This window comes from Tamandua tetradactyla, chromosome 10, assembly GCF_023851605.1.
Source record: "Tamandua tetradactyla isolate mTamTet1 chromosome 10, mTamTet1.pri, whole genome shotgun sequence".
NCBI classification, from domain to species: Eukaryota; Metazoa; Chordata; class Mammalia; order Pilosa; family Myrmecophagidae; genus Tamandua; species Tamandua tetradactyla.
This window is the reverse complement of record NC_135336.1, coordinates 56,990,565-57,014,074: the sequence shown is the minus strand read 5'-3', so window position 1 is coordinate 57,014,074 and position 23,510 is coordinate 56,990,565. Positions and strand designations below refer to the sequence as shown.

Here is a 23,510-nt window from a genome sequence, read left to right as displayed (position 1 = left end):
GATTAGTTTCTGAAGTCCTATGAAAGAGGAAATATTTTGGAGAACGAGAGCAATTCAGAGAGAGCAGAGCAGAGCAACATAGCCACGAGAAGCAGAATCCACCAGTCAGTGACCTTTGGGGATGAAGAAGGAAAATGCTTCCTGGGGAGCCTCATGAAATAGAGCCAGGAGAAGAAGCTAGCAGATGATGCCATGTTCGCCATGTGCCTTTCCAGATGAGAGAGGAAACCTGACTGTGTTTGCCATGTGCCCTCTCACTTGAGAAAGAAGCCCTGAACTTCATCGGCCTTCTTGAACCAAGGTATCTTTACCTGGATGCCTTAGATTGGACATTTCTATAGACTTGTTTTAATTGGGACATTTTCTCGGCCTTAGAATTGTAAACTAGCAACTTATCAAATTCCCCTTTTTAAAAGCCATTTTGTTTCTGGTATATTGCATTCCAGCAGCTAGCAAACTAAAACATGAGCCTTATATGAAAGTTAAATGAAATGCTACTGCATAATAGAGCATCAATAAGTTAAAAACTAGTGCATAAATCCAAATCAATGGGAATTTCTGTATGAAGCAAAATATTCACTATCAGCTATAATGTTTTCCCAGTCAAGCTGTTTGATTACTTCACTGGATTGGATTTTTTAAACTGTCAGTCTCTAAAATTCAGTTTTACTGAATTGAGGCCTAAGTTTTATTAGTAAGATCAAAGAGGTACATAGGTAGATGAGCAAGAGGGAAAAAAAAAAGAGTTGGTAAATGTCTGTAAAGCTCATCCCACATTTCACTTAAAAAATGTTTAGTGAGAAAAAGATTTTAAAAATTTGCATTATTCTAGCAAAAACAAAACAAAACAAGCCCCAAAGAATCAACCAAGCCACACTGAAACCACATATAACAGATACATTATAATGCTTTCGTCTGGCTTAGCTATCACATCTAGTTTAGTTGGGATGCTTTTCAACTTTAAAAGTTGTGATATGTGAAGATGTAAGTTTAATGGATAATTTTGAATTTGAATTTAACTTTGCTGAATATTATACCAGAGTGCACTCAGTGTGGCACATCTTTCTATTAGAAAAAAATTTGAGATCCATTACTCCTCTCTTTGTTACAGGTGTGACATCACAAAGGTTGTCAAATGACTGGATAGTTTTACAGTACACACATATATTATGAAGTATGTCCTTAACAAATCTAATGGTTTCTTTACAGAATTGTTTTCTTCACCTTTCCTTCAGTGCATTAGCTGTCCAAAGAGGAGTGACAGGATGTCCAGAATTCAGTCCAGCATACTGTAACTTAGCTTTCTTTTCAGATGGCTTCAATATCTGAGAGCATGACAAATCAAGTCCAAGTTGTGATGATTCAGAAATTTACGGAAAACATCAGCTCCAAAAGTAAAGGAAACACCACAGTCATTTTCTCCCCAGCCTTACACATCTTTAAATGGGTCAGACTACAATAAATCATAGAAAAAATCTATATTAGGAATATTAGTAGGTCTCATAATCCTTCGAATCTGCTCCATTGATTACAGGTCTGGTGACAGTCCTTCATGAGAGCAGATTTCTTATCCATAATGGCAGCTATAGGCAGACAGTTAAAACAATCAGTGAAAGTCTTCCACAATTTAATATTAAACTTTCATTTGCATTCATCATAGAATCCGTAAATGTGATTGATGCTAGCACACTCATGGTTTCCTCTTAAGATAATGAGGTCCTCTGGATATTTGATTTTCTAAGCCAATAGCAAACAGATAGTTTCCAAAGACTGCTTTCCTCTGTCCACATAATCTCCTAAGAAAAGAGAGTTGGCTTCTGGCAGGAAACATCCATATTCAAATAATCACAGTAAATCTGTATACTATCCATGAATATCCCCACAAATTTTCAATGGTGCTTCAAATTCTGAAAGAACAGCATTGCTGAGAATGATCTCCCAAGACTTGATACACAAGCCCTGAACTTCTGCTTCAATCATATGCACATTCTTTCCTGGATGACATCCTCATTCCATCAACAATCAGCTGATGAAGCTGTCCACTTTCAGCTTTCCATCTGCCAGTTTGTCAGCACCAGGCTCTGCATCCTGGCAACAGGAACAAGGGCTTTTTTTTTTGTGCCACAGCCTCAGCCTTCTTTTGCCAGCATCACTGACTGCCCTGCCACAGCAGTGCTCCTCCAGGTCCTTCCCCTCCACGGGGCCATGCAGCTCTCTGTGCAGGTGCCCTGTCCCATTCCTCTAGTGTATTTTTAATCTCTTCTATTGTGTCTTTCATTCCCACAATTTCTGTTATGCTTGTTTGTTTTTGTAATCTCAAATTCTTGTTTATGCTCATACAGTTCTTTTTTAATACCCTTGGTCTCTTTAGTCATATTTTTCTTCATCTTGGATTGATTTAGAAGAGTGGTTTGGACATCTTCAATTAGTTTTTCTAAATTCTAGTCTTTCCTGAAGTTTAAGCTGTGTCTTAGCATGGCTTGTGTGACAGTTAGGTTCAGGTGTCACTTGGGCCAGGCAAAGAAGGAAATTACTATACTGCCTGCAATGAATGATCCTGACTATCAAGATGAAATAGGACTGCATCTACACAATGGATATAAAGAAGAGTTTTCCTGGAATACAGGAGATCTTCTAAGGCATCTCTTAGTACTGCTATGATCTGTGATTGAAGTCAATGGAACAGTGCAACAACTCAATCCAGGCAGGACTACCTGAATGGCCCAGAAATTTCAAGAATGAAGATTTGGGCTACCCCTCCAAGCAAAGAACTATGACCATCTGAGGTGCTTGCTAAGAGAAAAGGGAGCATGGGATGGAAAATGGAAGAAGGTAGTGATAAATAAGAACTATGACCACATGACCGGTTACAGAAACAAGAATTATAATGGTATGAATATTTCTTCCTGTTTTGTTATAAGTATGTTCGTATTTATACATAAGGCAAGTATCATTGTTTTCCTCTCTATCTTATATCCTTTATCATCTGACATGAGTTGTATTTTTCTTATAGAATATCAAGTTTAAGAACTAATATTACCCAAGGACATGCACCCTATTCTGGAAAGATTTAGTGTTTTGTATGCAGGACAGATGAGTATCATTAGGTGAAAAATATGTCTGTAATTGTTTTGTATGTAGAGATTTTCTATTTAGATTTAAGGTGATATATATAGCTGCCATGTAGACAAGGGGCAGACATGTGATAGTTATGTTCAGGTGTCAACTTGGCCAGGTGATAGTGTCTAGTTGTTCTGTTGCTGAGGAGTTAAATAATCAGCATGTGAATTTCATATATGGCTGATTGCATCTATGGTTGGTTAAGGGGAGTGCCTTCTGCAATGAGTACTATTTTAATCTAATCGGCTCTAGGCTTAAAAGGAGGAGTCAAAAGAGAGAATCTGTCTCTCAACTTGGCCAGTTAGCCTCTCCTTGGGAATTCAACAAAGACCTTCATCAAAGTTGCCAGCTTGCAATCTGCCTTGTGGAGTTTGACCTCATGCTTCCCCATGGTTGAGTGAAATACTTTTATAGGGACTCATATTTACAGATATTTTCTGTTGGTTCTATTTCCCTAGAGAATCCTGACTACTATGGCTTGTAATTTTTTGTTGCTGTCTAAGCATCTGATTATCTTGATGAGTTTACTCTGAAGGTCATTTTATTTCTCTTGCCCAGGGTTTTATTCTGCATTGGCTTTGTGTTAAGGCTCTTTTTTGACACTAGGTTCAACTTAATATATGCACTTAGGATAGCCTGGTTTTAACTGACCAAATTTTTTTCAGCACTGCTTCTCTTGTTCTTGCCCTGGATATAAGGTTCAACTTTTGAGATTGTGCTATTTGTGTAATTGTTTCACACCCAATAGAAAGCTTCTTTTCCTCTGTTTCTTCTCCAGAAACATTTATCTGTTCTGTTTGTTTTTTATTTGGCTTTATGCTTTTTTAACACTCCTTTCATTGTCTCTGGCTGCTTTTGTTCAGAAGGCCAATTCTGCAGGAGACCTGAGTCTCACCTGTACAGTACTTTCTTAAGTCAGAATTTTCCAGTCAAAACATGGCCAGTGACCCATGAAATGGGTGTAGAGTGGTTCCACAGTGCCCTGGGTAGGCAACCAGAAAGGATGCCAAATGTTTCTTTGATGGCTTTCCAAATCTATGCTTTCTTGACCTGCCGAGCAGATGATATGCCTCAGCAAACTTCACTGCAGTCCTAAGGACTTATTGTGCCTTTAAATCTTCCTCCTGGCTCAACTCCTTTTGAGGGTAAGTTTGGAACAGCAGCTGCCAGCTACTTTTTTGGGGAGCAAGTTGAAATTTTAGCTCAGAGCCAGGACCCAGTGACTGAAATTCACTAACCAAAAGCCACAGTCATTGCTCATCTGTGATCTCCTGTCTTCTTGGAGGAGAGCCACCCTTCAGCAAACTGTTCTCTGTGGTCCTAAGAAGGCACTGAATTTTTAAAATTATCCCTGAATCCATGCTTGTTGAGGGTAGAGTTAAAATTTTTGTTCAAGGTGGGGAAAAATAATAGCTACTCTTAGAGCCAGGCCCCAGTGATCCAAGTTAGCTATTCAAATGCTGTGATCAGTGCTCACTCATGCTGCCCCATTCTTGGGGAGGAGAACTTTTATGTCCCTTTCTGACAGCAGCAGCCAGCCAGAGACTGGATCCCTAAGCAGCTTGCCACAAGAGTTGGGGATAGGCACCCATCACCACCATGGAGTGAGTTACTCACAATTCTTTACCAGTTTATCAGTCTCTTCTCCTACTCTTTCCTGGATGCTGTACTGTGTTACCCTGGCCTCCAGAGACCCAAAGCAGTTGTTTCAGATAATTCTGGATGTTTACCAGCTGCACTGGAGGTCAGATTGAGTCCTGGAACTCCTTTCATAGCCATCTTTGCCAGAGATCTAGGCATCTTGTTTTAAATGAGAAGTGGTAGCTCAACTTTGTTGTCCAATTCAAAGCACTGTTGGTGTCAGGAGGAAGTGAAGGTTGTTTTTTCTAGAACAGCCTTATAATTCTGTTGCCATTGTTTCTGGCTATATAGCATTTAATTCTGACAATCTGGGCTTCCTGGTGAATTTTACCAAACACCCCAAGAAGTATTTACACAAACCTCACTCAAATTCTTCCAAAAAATTGAGGATAAAGGAATATTTCCTAACTTATTCTATGAAACCTACATGTCCCTATATCAAAGCCAGATAAAGACATCACAAGGAAAGAAACTTTCAGACCAATATCTCTTATGAAAATAGATGCAAAAGTAATCAATAAAATTCTAACAAGTTGACTCCAATTCACTTAAAAGAATTGTATTCCATGATCAACCAGATATACAAAAGTGGTTCAACATAAGAAAATCTATTAATGTGATATGTCACATTAATAAAATGAAAGGAAAAAAAAGCCCACAAGATCATCTCAATTGATGTAGAAAAGGCATGTAACAAAATCCAGCACCTTTTTTTTTGTATAAACACTTAGAAAGGAAAATTCCTCAACATGATGGAAGATATACAAAAAATCCACAGCTAGCATTATAGTCAATGATAAAAGGCTGAAAGCTTTCCTTCTAAGATAAGGAACAAGACAAGGATGTCTACTATCACTTTTGTTATTCAACATTATAGTGGAAGTTTTAGCCTGAGAAATTAGGTAACATAAATAAATAAATACATATATGCATACATACATACATATTGGGAAGGAAGAAGTAAAACTTTCCCTATTTGCAAGTGACATTACCCTACATATATATATATATATGTATAGATATATATATAAAATTCTGAGAATCCACAAAATATTACTAAAGCTAACTAACAAATTCAGAAATAGTTTAGGGCACAAAATAAACATGCAAATATCAATACTGTTTCTATATACTGATAATGAACAATCTAAAGAAGAAATTTAAAATCCATTTACAATAGCAACTAAAAGAATTGAATATCTAGGAATAAATTTAAGTAAAGATCTAAAGGAGTTATACACAGGAAATACAAAGATTTGCTAAAAAAATCAAAGAAAACATTAAAAAAATGGAAGAACATTCCATGTTCATGGATTGGAAGATGAAATGTTATTAAGATGTCAATTCTACCCAGAGCAATTTACAAACTCTATGCTATCCTAATCAAAATTCCAGAAGCCTTTTGGCAGAAATGACAGAGTTAGTCATCAGTTTTATATGGGGGGGTAATGGGACCTTGAAAAGACAAGAACATCTTGAAAAAGGACGCAATTGGAGTACTCACACTTCCCAAGTTAAAAACTTATTACAAAGTTACAACAATCAAAACAGCATGGTACTGGCACAAGCACAGATGTATAGACCAATGTAATCGAATTGAGAGTTCAGAAATAAACCCGCATGTTTATGGCTAATTGATTTTTCACAAAGATGGTAAGTATACTTAATTGTGAAAGAATAGTTTCTTCAATAGATGGTGCTGAGAGCATGGGATACCCATATGCAAATGAATGACAGTGGATGCCTACCTCAATCAATAACAAAGATTAATTAAAAATAAATCAAATGCCACAATATAAGAACCCAAAACACAGAAATACCGGGAGAAATATGCAGATGTATCTTCAGGAACTTGCTAATGGTTTCTTAGACTTTACACTAAAGTCACAAGCAACAAACCATAGAATAGACAAACAGGGAGAAATTAATTAAAATCGGAGAAATTATTCAGAAATAACATATCTGATAAGTTTAATATCTAGAATATATAAAGAAGTTCTATTATTCAAAAAAGACTAAGGGCCTGAAAAAAATCTTGAACAGTCATTCTCCAAAGAAAATATACAAATAGCCAAAAAGCACATGAAAAGATACTGGACATCATTAAACTCAAATCAAAACCACAATGATATACCATTTTGCATCTACTAGAATGACTACTATTTGAAAAAGGGGGAGTTAAGCAGTGCAATGCAGCTCCCATTTCCCCTTGCTAGGTGAGAAGTGTTATGGGACACTCAGCTACTGCTGGTGCTACTGCCACTGCAGCCGGCTGCTGTCTCTGTGGCAAGGAGGAGTGTGATCTTAGCAACACAAGGGCACACATACAGAATAAATTATTTTATAAAATAAATCTCCAATCAAGTATATAACATTTTGATGGTTGGCATTTAGACTTCCTTGTGTCCCCATCATTCCAGCAGCAACCGTAGATCATAGCCAAAGAATTTGTGAAGTTTGGGCTTGCAACTTGGACAAAGAGATGAAGAAAATTCATCAGATTATCCAAAAATATAATTATGTTGCTATGGACACTTAGTTTCCAGGTGTGGTGTCAAGGCCCATTGGAGAATTCGGGAGAAATGCTGACTATCGGTGTAATGTAGACTTGTTAAAGATAATTCAGCTAAGACTGACATTTATGAATGAGCAAGGAGAATACCCTCCAGGAACTTCAGCATGACAGTTTAATTTTAAATTTAATTTGACGGGAGACATGTCTGCTCAGGACTCTTTAGAGCTACTAACGACATCTGGTATCTGATTTAAAAAAAAAATCAAGAGTGAGGAATTGAGACCCAGTACTTTGCAGAACTTCTTAGGACATATGGAATAGTCCTCTGTGAAGGGGTCAAGCGGTTATCATTTCAGAATGTTTATGACTTTGGCTATTTAATCAAAATCCTGGCCAACTCTAACTTGCCTAAAGAAGAATTTGACTTCTTTGAGATACTTCAGTTGTTTATTCCTGTCATTTATGATGCGAAGTATCTCATGCAAAAATCTTAAAGGTAGATTACAGGAAGTTGCTGAGCAATTAGAGCTGGAACGGATCACAGTATCAGGCAGGATCTGATTCATTGATGATAGGAATGGCTTTTTTTCAAAGTGAAATAAATATTCTTTGAGGATTATAGAGATGATGCTCAGTTTTGTGGTAATTTGTATGGCTTTGGTTCTGGTTTAAACAATGGCACAGGTAATGCATTTGAAGAAGCAGCCAACAAGCAGTCAAGGCATGAAGTAACCCTACTATTTTTATTTTATTTGAGCTTCACAAATGCCTGTTTATAGGTTTTATCTCTGATTGAATCCCTTAAAAAATAGACAGTAGCTTTTTTTCCCTTTCATAGACCAATTTATTTTTTTTTTTACTTTTCAGAACTAAATACGCTCAGGTCTTAAGAAATAGAAAAGTATGCAGGGTTAATTTGGCCTTAACTTAGTGTACTTGTTAGTAAGCACACATGACTAACATGGAAAAAGCTATATCATATTGAACATTTTGATAAACTTTACCTACTTGGAGTTGGCTTGTTTTCCACCCTTGCTAAATTAACTAGCACTTATTGTAATTAATTTTCCTGTTTCACCTCTCTCCCTTCCATTCTGCAGGGGTTTTAGCTATTTGGGATTGTGGACCAACAATTTTGCACTTTAGAGTGTGACTCTAATGCAAATCCCCTGTTGTATAAGAAAATTTGCTTTTTCTTCTTTTAGCTGGAAAAATGACCATCTACCAACTTTATACAGTATTTACTTATTTTTGACCCCTGGGATATATATATACACATACATTGTGCAAACAGATGATTCTGCAAAACAGTATTAAAAAAACACAAAAGAAAATATGAAAGAGCTTAGTAACTGCTGTTTCCTCAGGTAGTGTTTAATCTTCCCAGCACATCTAATGTCTGTCAGTTTCTAATTGAAATGTGTGTGTTGCTCTGCAATTGAAGAATTTTTGAAACCAGCTTATACCCTTCAGGAAACTGTCCCTTGTCATTAGATTTTGAGTATCTGTCAGGAAGCTGGTATCCAAGATTTTGAAATTGTAGTTATTTTATGGTAGCACATTTCCCTTGATTTACTTCTTTTTTATTCCATAACTGCTTACCCTTATTTTTTTTTTAAAATTATGCCCATACTTATGTTCTTGATTTGTTGATTCCACATATCCATTTCATTGAATCCAAGGATAAGAAATTTGTAGGTCTATTTTGTATCAATTTAAATTAGAAAACAAAAATTGTGATTTCATCATTGCTGCAAAGATAAATAATGGGTAGATTTGGTGCAAAACAACAAAATATTAACATATATGATAAAATTACCTGAGGACTGTAATTCTTGTTTATGTTTTGTGAATTGTTTAACAATATATTTTATATATTGGCAAATGAGACTGTGAAATGTTTAGCCAGAACTGAGTATGTGTGAGAAGAACTTTTGGTAATCATTAGCTGTACCCTAAAATGATGGATTACAAATTATGATGTGTGTTATCTACAGTACAATCAGTAATATCAGCAGATCTCCAAATGTTAGGCAGGTTGGTTTGTTTCCCTTGTACATTCCTTATTCATGATATTACAGTGCTATAACTGGGTGGTCCTTTTAAGCAAAACATTATATGTAAAACAGAGGGTATTATTTGGTTTTAAACTTTTGTAAATAAAAGCTTCAGAAATGTTTTATTAAAAATTTTTTAAAAGGGGGGAATACCATGTGTTGGAGAGGATGTGGGGAAATTGTGGATGAAAACATAAAATGGTGCAGCTGCTGTGGAAAACAGTTTAGTGATTTCTCAGAATGATAAATATAGAATTATCTTATGATCCAGCAATCCCACTTTTGGGCGTATATCCTCAAGAATTGACAACAGGTCCTTGACAGATATCTGTATACCAATGTTCATAGTGACAGAATTCCCAATTGTCAAAAGATGGAAGCATCCAAGATGTCTATCAACAGATAAAGGGATTAACAAAATATGGTGTGTGTGTGTGTGTGTGTGTATGAGAGTATTATTCAACTCTAAAAGGAATTGAATTTAGATGCATATGATAATGTTGATGAACCTTGAGGACATTAGTTTGAATGAAATAAACTGGACACAAAATAATAAATGTATGATCTCACTGTTATGAAGTAATTAGGTAAGCAAATTCTTAGAGTCAGAAACTAGAATCTGGCTACTAGGGGTCGTGGTGGGGGTAGGGAATGGGAAATTAGTGCTTAGTTGATACAAAGTTTCTGTTGGGCGTGATGGAAAAGTTTGGGTAATGGATAACGGTGAGGCTAGAACAACATTGTGAATGCAATTGACCCTGATGGATTATATATTTGAATATGGTTAAAAAGGGAAATTTTAGGTTGTATACATATGTTACTCAACATTTAGAAAAAAATCATAGGACTATATACAACAAACAGTGAACCTTCATGTAAACTATGGATTATAATAAATAGTGTTGCTATAATAATTTTTTATCAGTAGTAACAAATTTATACACTAATGCAAAGTGTTAACAATAGGGAACAGTGAGTGTGTGTGTGGAGGTATATGTAACTCTGTATATTCTGCATGATTTTTCTTTAAACTTACAGATTCCTTAATAAAAAATAATCAAGAATGTATTCTGCTGGTGATAGTAAGAACCCTGAATGGCACTGAGGCTTTTCTGGACATTTTTCTTATTCTTTTCATAACTATTAAAATTTCAACTAACTGACAAGTCAGTGGGGAATAAACATGGAGTAAGGGGCAGCTTTGTGGTGCCTGTTAAATCACACCACATGGGTATTCATGCCTATACTTGCCTTGCTTTTAGCATCTTGCCTTTGAACATTTTGTTTCCAGAATATCGAGCCTAAATGTTCACTTTCCCCATCCTCCAGTTGAGATTATATCCATTTTAACATCTTACATTATCATGAAACATATACTCTCAAAATAGCTTGGGAGATATCCCTTTGACTTGCTGATAGACAGCTATTTGAAATCATTTCAGTCATTTCTGAACATGGAAATAAAAAGAGAATCCCTTTGAGATGTATCTTTTCAGTCTTATTTTCCTTGTTCACACAGGATAATGCACTCCTTTGATAATAGCAACTATTTTTAAAACAGACTGCATCTTGTTCAGTACTTAGCTCCCTCCCTGACTTTACTGATCTCACTAAGTTGGATTTTTAAAACTGCAATATATTAAGTATTTTGCTAAATTTACCCATATTTAGTCAAAACATTTCACATGGATAAACTTGTGGATTTAGTAGGTTAATGGTCTACAGTATTTTAGTAGCATTTTAAAAACATTCAATAATAATTACAAATTTATTCTAATTTTTCTTTTACATTGAAGGTTTTAATCAATCTGGAATATATTTTTATAGTTTTAAATGATCTCAAAACTGGTTTAATTTTTTTCCTATATAGAAGGATAATTGATCCCTGCATGATTTATTGAAAAATCTGTCACTTTCCTACTGACTCTTATGATGTTTTTAAAAATATGTCTTCATATTTAGAATTATTTACTTTTATGATATCAATTCTTGTTTATTGTCCTTTATGCATTAACTTTACAAGTAAATTATAGACATAAAATTTTAAATCTGGGTGGTGACTTCTAAATATTAAAACAAAGGGAGAAACATCAACCAAATCAAAAGGATACAATCATATTTTCTTTTGTTGTTGCCTAAATTGTTTTGATTAAAGTAATGATTGTACTCACTTTAAGTCTAGTGGAAAATTTTCTTCCGAATGGTTCTAGATCTTGAAGAGTGTTTTATACATTGAATAAGTGAACAAAGTGCCCATCTCACTTTCTGCCATGTGACAAAAATAAATAAGTAAAATTGTCCACTTAGAACTGAAAATGTCTATTCCTCTGTAATACCATGTGGAAGGAACAGAACTAGTTTCACAGAGTTTCTGTGTGGTAAAGCTGAGTCTCAGAAAAGGGAGACATAAAATCTCTTTCAGTATCAGGAAAATCTGACAAATAGGATATGGGCACAGTGATGTGATACACACAAATATTAACGTAGAAGAAAGTGAAATTTATAAATTGATACTTTCTGCCGCGTTTGGAGCAAAATATTTATTTTCACTCTGAATGTGCTAGGTGTCAATCACAAATCTGAATATACCACTTTATTCAGGTGCTATGTTTTATTTTTAATTTGAAATGCAGTTATAGAATCATCTTTTCGATTGGATATGTCACTCTTAGACAGTGTAATGTCTGGTCTAATTACTGCAAGGTATTGATAAAGCAGTCATAGCTAGTTACACATACTGAGAGTGAAAAAAAATCCATTTTGAGTGCTGTATCTTTGAATTAATTAACAAATAATTTAATTGTGTACCTCAATGAGTAAAGGAATTGTTCAGTGTCTCTGATTGCTTAAGGCATATATTTAAGCAAAGTAGCAAATTCAGTATCAAAAATAAGGAATTCGCAAACTTTTCTTAAGAAATTTCATTTATAGGCTAGTAGGAAACAATGTTCAGGTGTCTTATCTGTTTGAAAAGATAGAATGGTATAACTTTCCCTAGAGTAGAAGTGAGGACATCTTTGACTTTGCCTCAGGTGGTAGAGCACATTTAATTTGAACTTCTTATATTTTATTTCCCTTACGATGGGTCCTACAGATGAATGGAAACAGAACAGCTGCTTCATCCTTGTTGTAGCAGGTAATATCAAGTACCTACCAGGAATCTGGCTCTCTGTGATTATACTGGCAAATATATATTTCTCCAAGGACCCAATCTATGGAGACAATATTTCAGAAACATATGGATTTTAATAATCTCAGGTTTAAGTTAAATTAACCAACTAGGTGAAGACAGGTTTAGCATTAACTAAAATTGTCTAGCATTGTTATTTGCCAGGTGGTTTAGACCAAATTGCAAAGAAAGTCAGAAATGCATATCAAAAACTTCCATTTGAAAACTAAGCATCCCTTGCCAGACACATGAATACATATGTATTATATTTTAAATGTATTATGCTACAAATCTCAAAGCCCTGAGCTTTCATTTACTTGATTAGCAAAAAATCCAATCATTTTCTGGGATCTCCTTTGTCAATTATGTAGGGATCTGAGGTGGAACACGTATGTGGATAGGTATTAGGGATTTAATCATGTCCCTCACAAAAGGCATATCTAGTTTTCAGCCTTTAGCCCTGTTGGTGTGAACCCATTTGTGAATAGATCCCTTGAGCATGTTATTAAAATATGCCCTAACTGAATGAGGGCTGTCCTTAAACCAATATGACGCAAGTCCTTATAAGCAAAGGAAATTGGATATGGAAAGAGAAGCCACAGCGAGCAGTCAGAAGCTGGAGGTCAACAAAACCCAGAAGAAAAAGAAGATGCTGTCAGGTGATGGTAAGACCAAGGAACCGCAAAGATTTCTAGACAGCCAGAAGATGCTGGCCCTGGGAAGAAGTATGCCATCTCGGCTCTGAACCATGAGGCACACAATTCTTGTTGTGAAGCTAACTCATTGTATGGTATTTGCTTTAGCAGTTGGGAAACTGAGAAAATATATGAAGGCCGTTTAATTTGATACTTGCAACATTCTAGATCCTTTGCCTCACTGTTGTTGACTTATTTATTCAACAAATACTGATAGAGGTTGAATTATGAACAAGATATGATTCAAGACGAAGGGCTTAGTTAATGAACAAGATGGTGAATGTCCCTGGCATCCTGTGTCACTGCCTGCTGTTTTTCCAGACCTTTGCTATTCTTTGTTTTCTGCCCAATTCCTTGGGTCCCAAACCTTTGTGCTGCTCATCACCTACCTCTTTGCAGCTTCAGATGACTTTTGGACTGCTCACCAAGGTGCTCTTTCTGTGCTCAGGTCAACAGAGAAGCCTCTCATGCCTCCTCAGACAAGCTCTTTCAAAGAGATTTATCGCAGCAGAGCTTTGTGTCCTTTGTGATGCAGTTTTGTTTTTTTTTTTCATTTACACCAGTGGTTCCTAACTTTGACTGTGAATCAAAATCAGTGAGATGTTAAAAAGGTACAGATTCTTTGGTTCCACTTCATATTGACCGAATTATAGTAATTGGTGACAGATCCCAACAATCTATATTATTATAAAACTTCCCAGATGATGTTGATGAGAGCAAAGGAGAGCCTCATCTTTCACTGGAATCATTACTCCCATCAAATTTGGACCTTGCTGTTCAGCTTTACTCACTCTGACAATCTTATTTATGTGTTTTTTGTTTTGTTTTGTTCCATGGCCTATTTGTTTGTTTGTCTCCAAATCTCAATATTCTTTTCCATTAGTCAGACCCCATGTGATGATTTTCAGTCCATCAAGAGATTTTTAATCTGCCCAAACCTTAATTATGGACTAAGTTCAAGTTCATTCCTACAGGGCTTCATAAAATTCAGTGTTGTGGTTTACATTTTTATGTCCCTGGGCTGAGACCAAATTCCACAGTGTCTGCAAGGTTCTTCAATATTTCCTGAAAATGGAAAAACTGGTGTCTATGGAGAACAGAGAAGGATTCCAGAGACTGATGATGTCCAAAACCTATGAAACTAAATAAATGTCATCTTTGATACTGCCAAGTTATAGTTACTCATGAAATTTCAGTGGGAAAGAACATTATTAGAGATAAGGATGGATAATCTAAGCATTAATCTGAGGAAAATATCTTCATATTTGGCTTATCTCCCCTTCTGGGAATATGTTATCCTGACAGAGACAGAAAATTTAATGGTGATGAAGAGCACACACCAAACTAGAGCTATTTGGAATCAAGTCCTGGCAATGATATCGTCTAACAGGGTGGCCAAGACAAAATATTTAATCTCTAAATTGTAATTTCCCCTCACTAGAGCAGGAATGCTAGCAGTACCTACATTATAAGGTTATCCTCATTATTATTTAAGAAAATGCATATAAAGGGCTTAATAGAGTACTTAGCACTTATATAAGGATTCACTACTTTAGTAAATTTATAATAATTTATAAATTTATAATAATTTATAAATTTATAATATAATTATTATTGATATTATTATTATTATCATAAATAAATATATGAAGTTGGGAGTCATACGTAGGATTTCCATAACCAAAGTTAACCTGGTATGAAACATGAAGATAAACATTTTCTTTCAGTGATCTTTATGCAAAAATTTTCAGCATTTCATAAATGTTCTCCTTCTCTCTCTCTCTCTTTTTTTTCCCCCCCTTGGAAGAAGAAATTTCTCTCAGAACATTGGGACATCAGGAAGAGGCCTGTTCCCATCTAAAGTTAAAAAAAAAATCAGCCTGTTCTAGTTTAAATATCAAATATGTTTATACTCACAAAATGTCTGTGATAATTTAGGGCTGCACTTAATAAGCTTTTTCTGGTCCATTTGGAAGGTTTCACAGTTTACAAAATTTGTATGAGACTCATTCTGAAAACTTTATTATAGGCATATAAAAGTCCTTGACAAGTCCTGTTATCAAAATACTTTTTAAATTTATCTTATTCAAATCAATATCAAGGGAAAATTTTAAATATTAATAATGGGTGAGGATTGTTTGATTACTATTTGTTTTTTGTGATACTTGCAACATTCTAGATCTTTTGCTCCACTGTTACTTATTCATTTGTTCAACAAATATTGATTAAAAGATTATTTTAAATATTATGAATAATATAATCTGCTGTTATGAAAACCCATACACTTGAGAATTTCTGAAATTATAAATCAAGACTAATTTTAATAATAATAAAAGTTAAAAGAATACCATCAATATGATATAGCTTCCTTTATGAAGATCATAAGGGAATTAATCCATCTAACCCCACCTATATTTAATTCTACAAGAGATTTGAGCATGCGATATAAATATGATTGCTTTCTTCCTTTTCACCTTGAATCGATATTTCCCTAAGAAAATAAGTTTATGATATTCTGAATCTATTTTCTATGCTGGATATTTGACTTTTTCAGAGAGTAATAAAATGGTTTGTTCATCCCACAAAGAAAGGTAAAGTTTTGGTGATCCAATGGATATTTAAGGAATTAATTATTTTTTAATGAAACTGTCTATTTCATAGTATAATTAACGACTTTGGTGCTCAAAAGAAAATCTCCTATAAAATATGTATTAACCATTTCTAAATTACTTTTTATCTGAATACAAGAAAATAACCTATATTCAGAGAAATTACCATGCTGGCATTCATACTCTTTCCCTGGATTTTTTTTTCTGAAAGATTGCTGAAAAAGATGCTAGTTCCATCATTCTAACATCTCAGTACAGGACTTGAGGGATAAAAACAATTACCCTCACCCAGCCTAAGCTGAATTTCCTGGCTTGCAAAACTATACACAGGTTGTTTCTGTTTACACCAGTCTATGCCATGAATTTCTAGGTTGCTGGGACACATCTACCACCCCCCTTTACTTCCCTACCCCTTTTACTTTCTTAGTATGAAAATCTACGTCTAACTGTTTATGCAACAAATAAAAGACTGGACCACGAGGCAGTCCATCTAATGAGATAGAGAATCAGGGTGAATGTATTTGATTTTTCCTTTGCTCTGTAAGTTCTAAAGGCAATATGAATAAATTCAAAAAACAAAATTATTACTAAAAGGAAAAGTGGCTTTACAATCTCATCTTATTGGAATACACAGAAGAAATATGAATCATATTGCACAGGGGTTACATTGGTGAAATGTTAGGCTGATGGATGGTTATGGAAAATATATATTCTTCCTCAGGGAAGTTTTCAGAGCTTCCACAATACACTTGAATGATGCTTCCTTTGTTTTCTATATAATCACACAAAGCAGAAAAATCTATAATGGTGGAGTCTAAATTTTCGCACACTATTTTCATTCAAAATACTCAGGTGCTGTTTTGTGAATTACTCTCTAGTGAATGATTGTGAAAAACATAACTGACATCGATGCTGAGATTTATCTCTATGACTACCATAGCAAGGTACATACCAGCTTTCCTCACCTGTGATAACCTAACTTGCAAATAAAAAGCACATTGTTCAATTGTCTACAAGTTTACCTGACTATTTTTAGACCATGCCCCAGTTTGTAGGACACTTCTGACAGAGTAAAGATGAGGAAATTGGTTCTGGTAAGGATCAGGTTCTCATTAAAGTGAATTGAATTCTTTAATCAACAACATATTTTTTTACTAAGACATTAAAACCAATGTTTGGAGATTTCCAGGTTTAATTAATGGTTTGACTTTTTCTTCTTAAAGTAACTTAAGCAAAGTAAAGTTGAAGTTGGAAAAAAAGAAAACAAAAAAAGAGTTATGCAATCCAGAAGTTTGTTGACAAGACTTTTTTGATGTCTCCCATTTTATAATGGAAGGTGAATTTCCAAGAATTGTATGAAAAGAAAGTGAATTACATTGCATTGTTCTTACTCAAAAATGTATATGCAAAGCAGTTCTAAAAATGCTCAAATTGTAGTTTTGAACATTTGAGCCAAACTCTCACTTTATGAGCAGTTTCTTCTGTGTGAAAAAATATGTGTTGCTATGGATTAAACTCTGTCCCCTAAAAGACATGTTTGAACTCTAACTCCCCAACCCGTGACTGACTGCATTTGTAAATAGGATATTCAAAGATGTTTTTAGTTAAAATGAGGCCAAACTGAATCCAGATAGGCCTTAATTACTGTGACTGTTGTCCTTCTAAGAAGAGGAGACAGACGGTGAGAATGGCAGCCATGTGTTGGAGGCAGGGATCAAATTTTGCCAGGAGCCAAGGAATATCTAGGATTGCCAGCTACAGCCAGAACCCCACAGACTTTGGATGAAACATGGCCCTGCCAACACCTTGATTTCAGACTCCTAGCCTCTAGAAATGTGAGTTAATAAATTTCTGTTATTTAAGCCATCTAGTCTGTGGTACTTTGTTACAACAGCCATGGAAACAAGTACATTTATATTCCTATCTGCAAAAATACTAAACAGAGATGGTAAATCTATCTTACATAGTAAGAAAAACTCAAATCCCAACTTAATTGGCCTTTTGGGCATGTTCTGTATTTGAAGCAAATTGATTTTAAATTGAGGTCTTTAGCCATAACCAACATTAACATTAAAATGCATACTTTTTTTTAAAAATCAATTTTCTTTCAAAATCATGTTTTCTGTAATTCAGTGATCCAGTATAGAAGTCTACATGTCTGAGGCCAATCTGCATCTCCACCACCCATCAATGCCAGAAGAGAATTGTAGTGGTAATGACTCATTTCAACCAGCCTTTATTTATTTATTTTGTAATCTATTCTTTCATTATAAGTAAATCCAGCAAGTCCAAGTAGAGGTGCCTGTGTTAAGCCCCCATGTCAGCAAAATGAATATCTCACTAAATTTCTGTTCCCTATAGATGCCTGGCTTGCCCAGGAAACAGGATTCAAATCAGCTAATCCACTATGACAACTCTCTATTCTTATACCAACTAACTCCTTTATTACTAAGCAACCACTTGCACTAACCACATTAGGATATGTTGTCTGCATTAACCAATGAAAATTTCCTCCCGATGTATTCCTATTTTCTGTCTGTAAAAGTCTACTGCTTTATCTGTTTAGTGGAATTCTTATCCATTTCATGGAATAAGAATTCCCCAATCGATGAACTGATTCAATAAAACTCTCTGAGATCTAACCAAATTTTGTTCAAGTTCTTATTTTAACAATATTGTGGGCAAATGCTCTCGCTTGCTTCTGCGTTATTCACAAAACTGTAATTTTTCATTATTTTGTTAAGATATGTCTTCTGAAATACTTTTCTCATTCTTGTAAAAAGCATTTTTTGGAATTATGTTTTTTAATGAGCTTTCAAGTGGATATTCCCTTCTATATAGGTTGTGATATTTTAAAGTAACTTTTATGCTCTCTTTTAATAATATTGCTATAATTTAAGTAGTATTTTTCACCTCCTTTTCTTTCTCAGCATTTATGGGGATAGATTTATAGATTTATCCAGGTCTTTATTTTGCAAAATATCAGGATGGGTGGAGAGTTCTTTAATTCTTTTCACTGTTTTATTTTTTTATTTTTTGATATTTATAGCTTCCCCTTTTCAGAATTTATCCTAAATATAAGTTGTTCTGCATAGCACTTAGCCATATCAACAAGGGCAATTTGGCATTTATTTAGGAAATAACTCTTTTTAAGACATTTTCCACTCCACTTACTGGGCACTTTACATAGTCACCTAAACAATTTATTTTTCTTTGGGCTTTTTTTTTCTTTTTCTTTTTTTTTCAAATATTCCAGTCATACTCTCCCATCAAAAGCATCCATTACTTCCAGAAATCCACATCAAGGGCCTAATGAATTTGTTTGCCAACCATAGCTAAGCATCACAGGATGCAACATGCTTGTGTTCATTCTTTTATACTTCTCATTTTGGTCCTGAAAATTTGTATTGTTTGAAACAATTTTAAAAGACTGTAACAGTTGGAATGGGGTACAGAACTCTGGCTATGGCTGGCTCATAATTACCAAGTTTTCTTTTGGTCAACTTAGGACAGGCACTCTGAACCTAAATTCAGAAAATGGATGTGAGATAAATCCATTCCCAACTGCCTAGGAGCACATGGGAGCACATTTCCCTTATTCTGGTTGAAAATCCATTGTGAATGAATACTGGACACAGCTTATCTGCCACTCCAGACCTACTAAGCCATGCCAGCCCAGGGCCTTGGCCACTTGCCTTGCTTCTTGGCCAGAGCAGCTCTAGCAGAAGGTCCTTGCTGTTCTCACAGTTGTAAAGATCTGACAGCCGATAGCCACCACTGATATCAACACCACAGACTGAGGGACCCCTTGCTTAGTGCCAACTGACTAGGAGAGACTTCTATGTCTGCAAAGTGGCTGGACTACAGCCAAAGAATCTCTGATTTCCCTGATGATTTCTTAGAGAATAGGTCTGGTTAAACACTGGCATGTGGGGATATTAATGCCCTGTGGGAAAGGCTTTGACCAAGGACAGAAAAAGGCAGAGAAACGTCAACAAATATATTACAACCTCTCCTTCTCTTGTTAACTCTTTCTAGAGCTAAGCATTTCTGTGTGACCTCTCTGGATATCTCCCAAACTAATGAACTACAAAATGAGTTATAGTTTAAGTGTGGCCATCTCAGTAATGCACCATCTTGTGTTTCTTCTCCTGCCTTCCTTGCTTCACTTTTCTTTATCCTTGACTCTTACTTCTCTAGGGATGTATCCCCAAAATTCATCCTTACCTGTGAACATTTGTCTTGGTCTCTGTTCTCTGTTTTCTAAGAAATCAAAATTAAAAAGTCAATGTAACAGGGAGCCCAGAATAAGAAAAAGGTCATTTAATCTTGTATAGATTATTGTAATGCCTGGATACATCCTAGAGTATATTAAGCAGATAGTCAAAAAGTATTGGCAAAGTCCCTTGATGGAGGAGAGAAAGAATATGCAGCTATTAACCTTTACCATCAGGGAATCCCTTGATATTGTGTCAAACTTTAGGGACACCCAAATCAATAGGCCATGCCCTCATTCCTGAGGCTTACTCTTGTGAAGCTTATATAGGTAGCAGAGAAGCTTAGACTACACATAAGCATGCCTAAGAGTTACTTCTGGAGGACCTCATTTGTTGCTCAGATGTGATCACATTCTCTCTAAGCCCAATTCTGCAAGTGAAATCATTGCCTTCCCCCTTATGTGGGACATAACCTCCAGGGGTGAAAGTCTCCCTGGCAACGTGAATGATGACTCCCAGGGATGAATCCGACCCTGGCACCATGAGATAAACAATTTCATCCTGACCAAAGGGGGAAAGGAAGTGTAACTAATAAAGTACCAGTGGCATAGAGAGTTCAAACAGAGTTCAAAGGCTACTCTGGAGACTCTGGAGGTTGCTCTTATGCAAGCTTCAGTTAGACCGTGCTACTTATCATAACCTGACAACTCCCAACCAGGACCGTCCCAGTAAATCCTAAAGAACACCTTGAGCATTATATAAGATTCCACAAGGGTTCTACGCACTAGAATAACTTTCCAGAAACCCACAACCTTCAGATCTGTCCCTGGTCCAGGTAAGTTCTGAAACCTAGAAGGGCCCAGCTTCTCCAGAACATTAGATAGTTCCATCTCCTCACTCCATATTAGTGACAGACCCTTCTAATATGAAAAATTTAGAATGGCCATAGCCCAAAAGCTATGGCCATAGCTAAAGAGAGGGATGGAAAGATCAACAGTGATGGTGGAGTTATACAGTGAAGATAGGATTTAACAAATGAATATGAATACTGAGTCATTAAATTGATACCCATTTTAGTCTCCAGTATTTTAGAGCAGCTCAAAGTAAAAACCTAAAATCGTGGAAAAATTATAACCAATGCCAAACTTTGAAATATGTTCTATAACTAATTGTGGTGCTGTGCTTTGAAATTTATTGTTCTTTTGTACAGATGTTATTTTTCACAAAAAAAGGTACAAAAAAAGTCGATTGTGATGATAAAAAAAATATTTAGGCCTTTTAGCCTCCTGTATTCTAAAGCAGCTAGAGGGAAAATCTGAGAGGATCATATGGTAGCTCATGATAAACTCTGGGATCTGTCCTGTAACTACTTGTTGAAGAGTGCTTTGAAAACTAATGCTTTCTTATTCCTTTGCTTTGTATATAAGTTACACTGTACAATAAAAAAATAAAAAAGTCAGTGTGGGTGTATGTGAATGTGTGTGTGTGAGAGAGAGAGATCCAAAAAATGTTTTTCATAATGTTTCTTTTCAACATCTAGTCAATTCCCTGCCTGACTTCTCCCAACTGAAGATTTTCCATTTGTTCCTTTAGCACTGGCTTACAGTCACACTGAAAATATCATGGGAATTTTGATAGTATGCCTAGAATGGATAAGTTTAGACCCTCTAATCCACCATTATTTTGTCCTGGGGGATAAACATTTTCTTCTATTACTTAAACTTTAAACACATTTCTACTTCTCTGTTGAAGTAGTTTGGTTAGGAAAATGGCAAAAGAAAACAGAAGAGAGAATGAATACAGTAGAAAATGTATTTCATTTTCTTTGCTTCTTTATATTTCTTGTGCAGAATACTAACTCTTGTTTTGCCTTTGAAACTTAATTCAGTATATGAAACTCTTTCTGTTCTTATTCCTATGCAATTTGACTATAATGAAAATGATTTACCTTTTTAGTTTGGAATAGAAAATAAAACAGAACAATGTTAATCTTTGATTGTCCAATAACTTAAAATTGGACAACCAAAACTAAATTTCAAATAAAAAATGAAGTTACTGCCTACTAACTAAACAAGCATTGAATAATATTTCTGCCCTAAATAACATAATTATCCCAAATGGCTTTTTACCCTGAATTCCAAGTAGCAGAAGGTGAGAATGCCCAATATTAGACATGCTCCTCCTCTTCTCGGCAACACTTTTTTAACCTATTCATTTATGTATGGTTGTATTTGAGGTTTGGGCAGTGAAATCTTGTTGGAAGTGATAGATACCACTTTAAGTCTATAAATCTAAATTGTGTAGCTCCATTCCTCCTGTCTTTACCTGCCAGTCATGATGATTCAGAGGATCCAGTGACAAGCTCTGAGTCCCTTTGACATGGTGAGCTGTTAGATAGAAGGCATCTAGCTTCCAGAAGGATTCTATGGAACAGAGTTGCACACTTCTTCCCATCAATCATATTGGAATATATGGAAAATGAGAAATGTCCTTTTGTTTTGTTAGGATATTGTAAGTTTGGTGTTAGACGCTACAGTCAGATATTGTTAACTTATTTATTTAACACTCAATAGTCACTTTATAGTATAAGATACATTCCAAAATTAAGGAAAAGTATATTTGGCATTGAGATTATAATAATCATTAATACAGTACCATGAACTAGAGAAAATACTAATTAGAAATCTTAGTTATGAATTGGTCTGTGGATTAGTAAACCTGAACTAATTAAAATGCAATTTTTATTTTCCATGTATAATAAGCGTATGCATATTTTGCTGTTAATGTAAATGGAAAATGTTATTGCTCAAAAACCATGCATCAGAAAGTATAAATTTATTATTGTGAAACCTTAAATGTTTTTTAAAGCTATTTTGAATATATATTCATATAACTCTTTTTATTCTTAAAATTTGAGGGAATAACACTATCCAGTTATGTACGAAAAAATTAAAAGCAAAATAATTTTCAATAATTAAAATATGATGTTATAGTAAATACTCATACTAAATAAATTATTTTAAATGTAAAGATAGGAGTACACATTTTTATTAACGTAGAAATAGTTTGTCTCTACTGTCATTTAAGAAGTGTTAAATAAATATTGACAAATATGTATTTCAAATTCTGTTTTAAAGTGGTGAGTAGCATAAAATACAGGATCTCCTTTTTTGTCTCAAAACCAAGGTATGATTTCTTATAGCTATTTTGAAATTCAAAACAAATGTGAAATCAGGAAGAATAATTTCTTGATATCAGAGATTATAAGAAATTCTGAGAAATAGAAAGCATCTGAAATTTGTATGGAAAATTGAAACCACAGCTTAAAACAAAAGAAAAGAATTCTTAGATATATTTGAGACAGCTCTTAGAGTACTTCCTGCACAGAGGTGAAAGCTAGCAAGAGCGTGGAGACTGCTGGGGAATCAATAAGGTAATTAGTTGGGGTACAAGGTAGGTTCAGTAGAGTGCGTTTATTTTTATACGT

At 35.0% G+C, this 23,510-nt stretch overlaps 2 pseudogenes; one reads left to right on the top strand and one right to left on the bottom strand.

Annotated features, from left to right (window-relative positions):
• Positions 1 to 1,119: 1,119 nt before the first annotated feature.
• On the bottom strand, positions 1,120 to 2,074 carry LOC143647936 (serine/threonine-protein phosphatase PP1-beta catalytic subunit pseudogene; annotated as a pseudogene).
• Positions 2,075 to 4,719: 2,645 nt separating this feature from the next.
• LOC143647675 (CCR4-NOT transcription complex subunit 7-like) lies at positions 4,720 to 8,493 on the top strand (annotated as a pseudogene).
• The last annotated feature ends 15,017 nt before the right edge of the window (positions 8,494 to 23,510 follow it).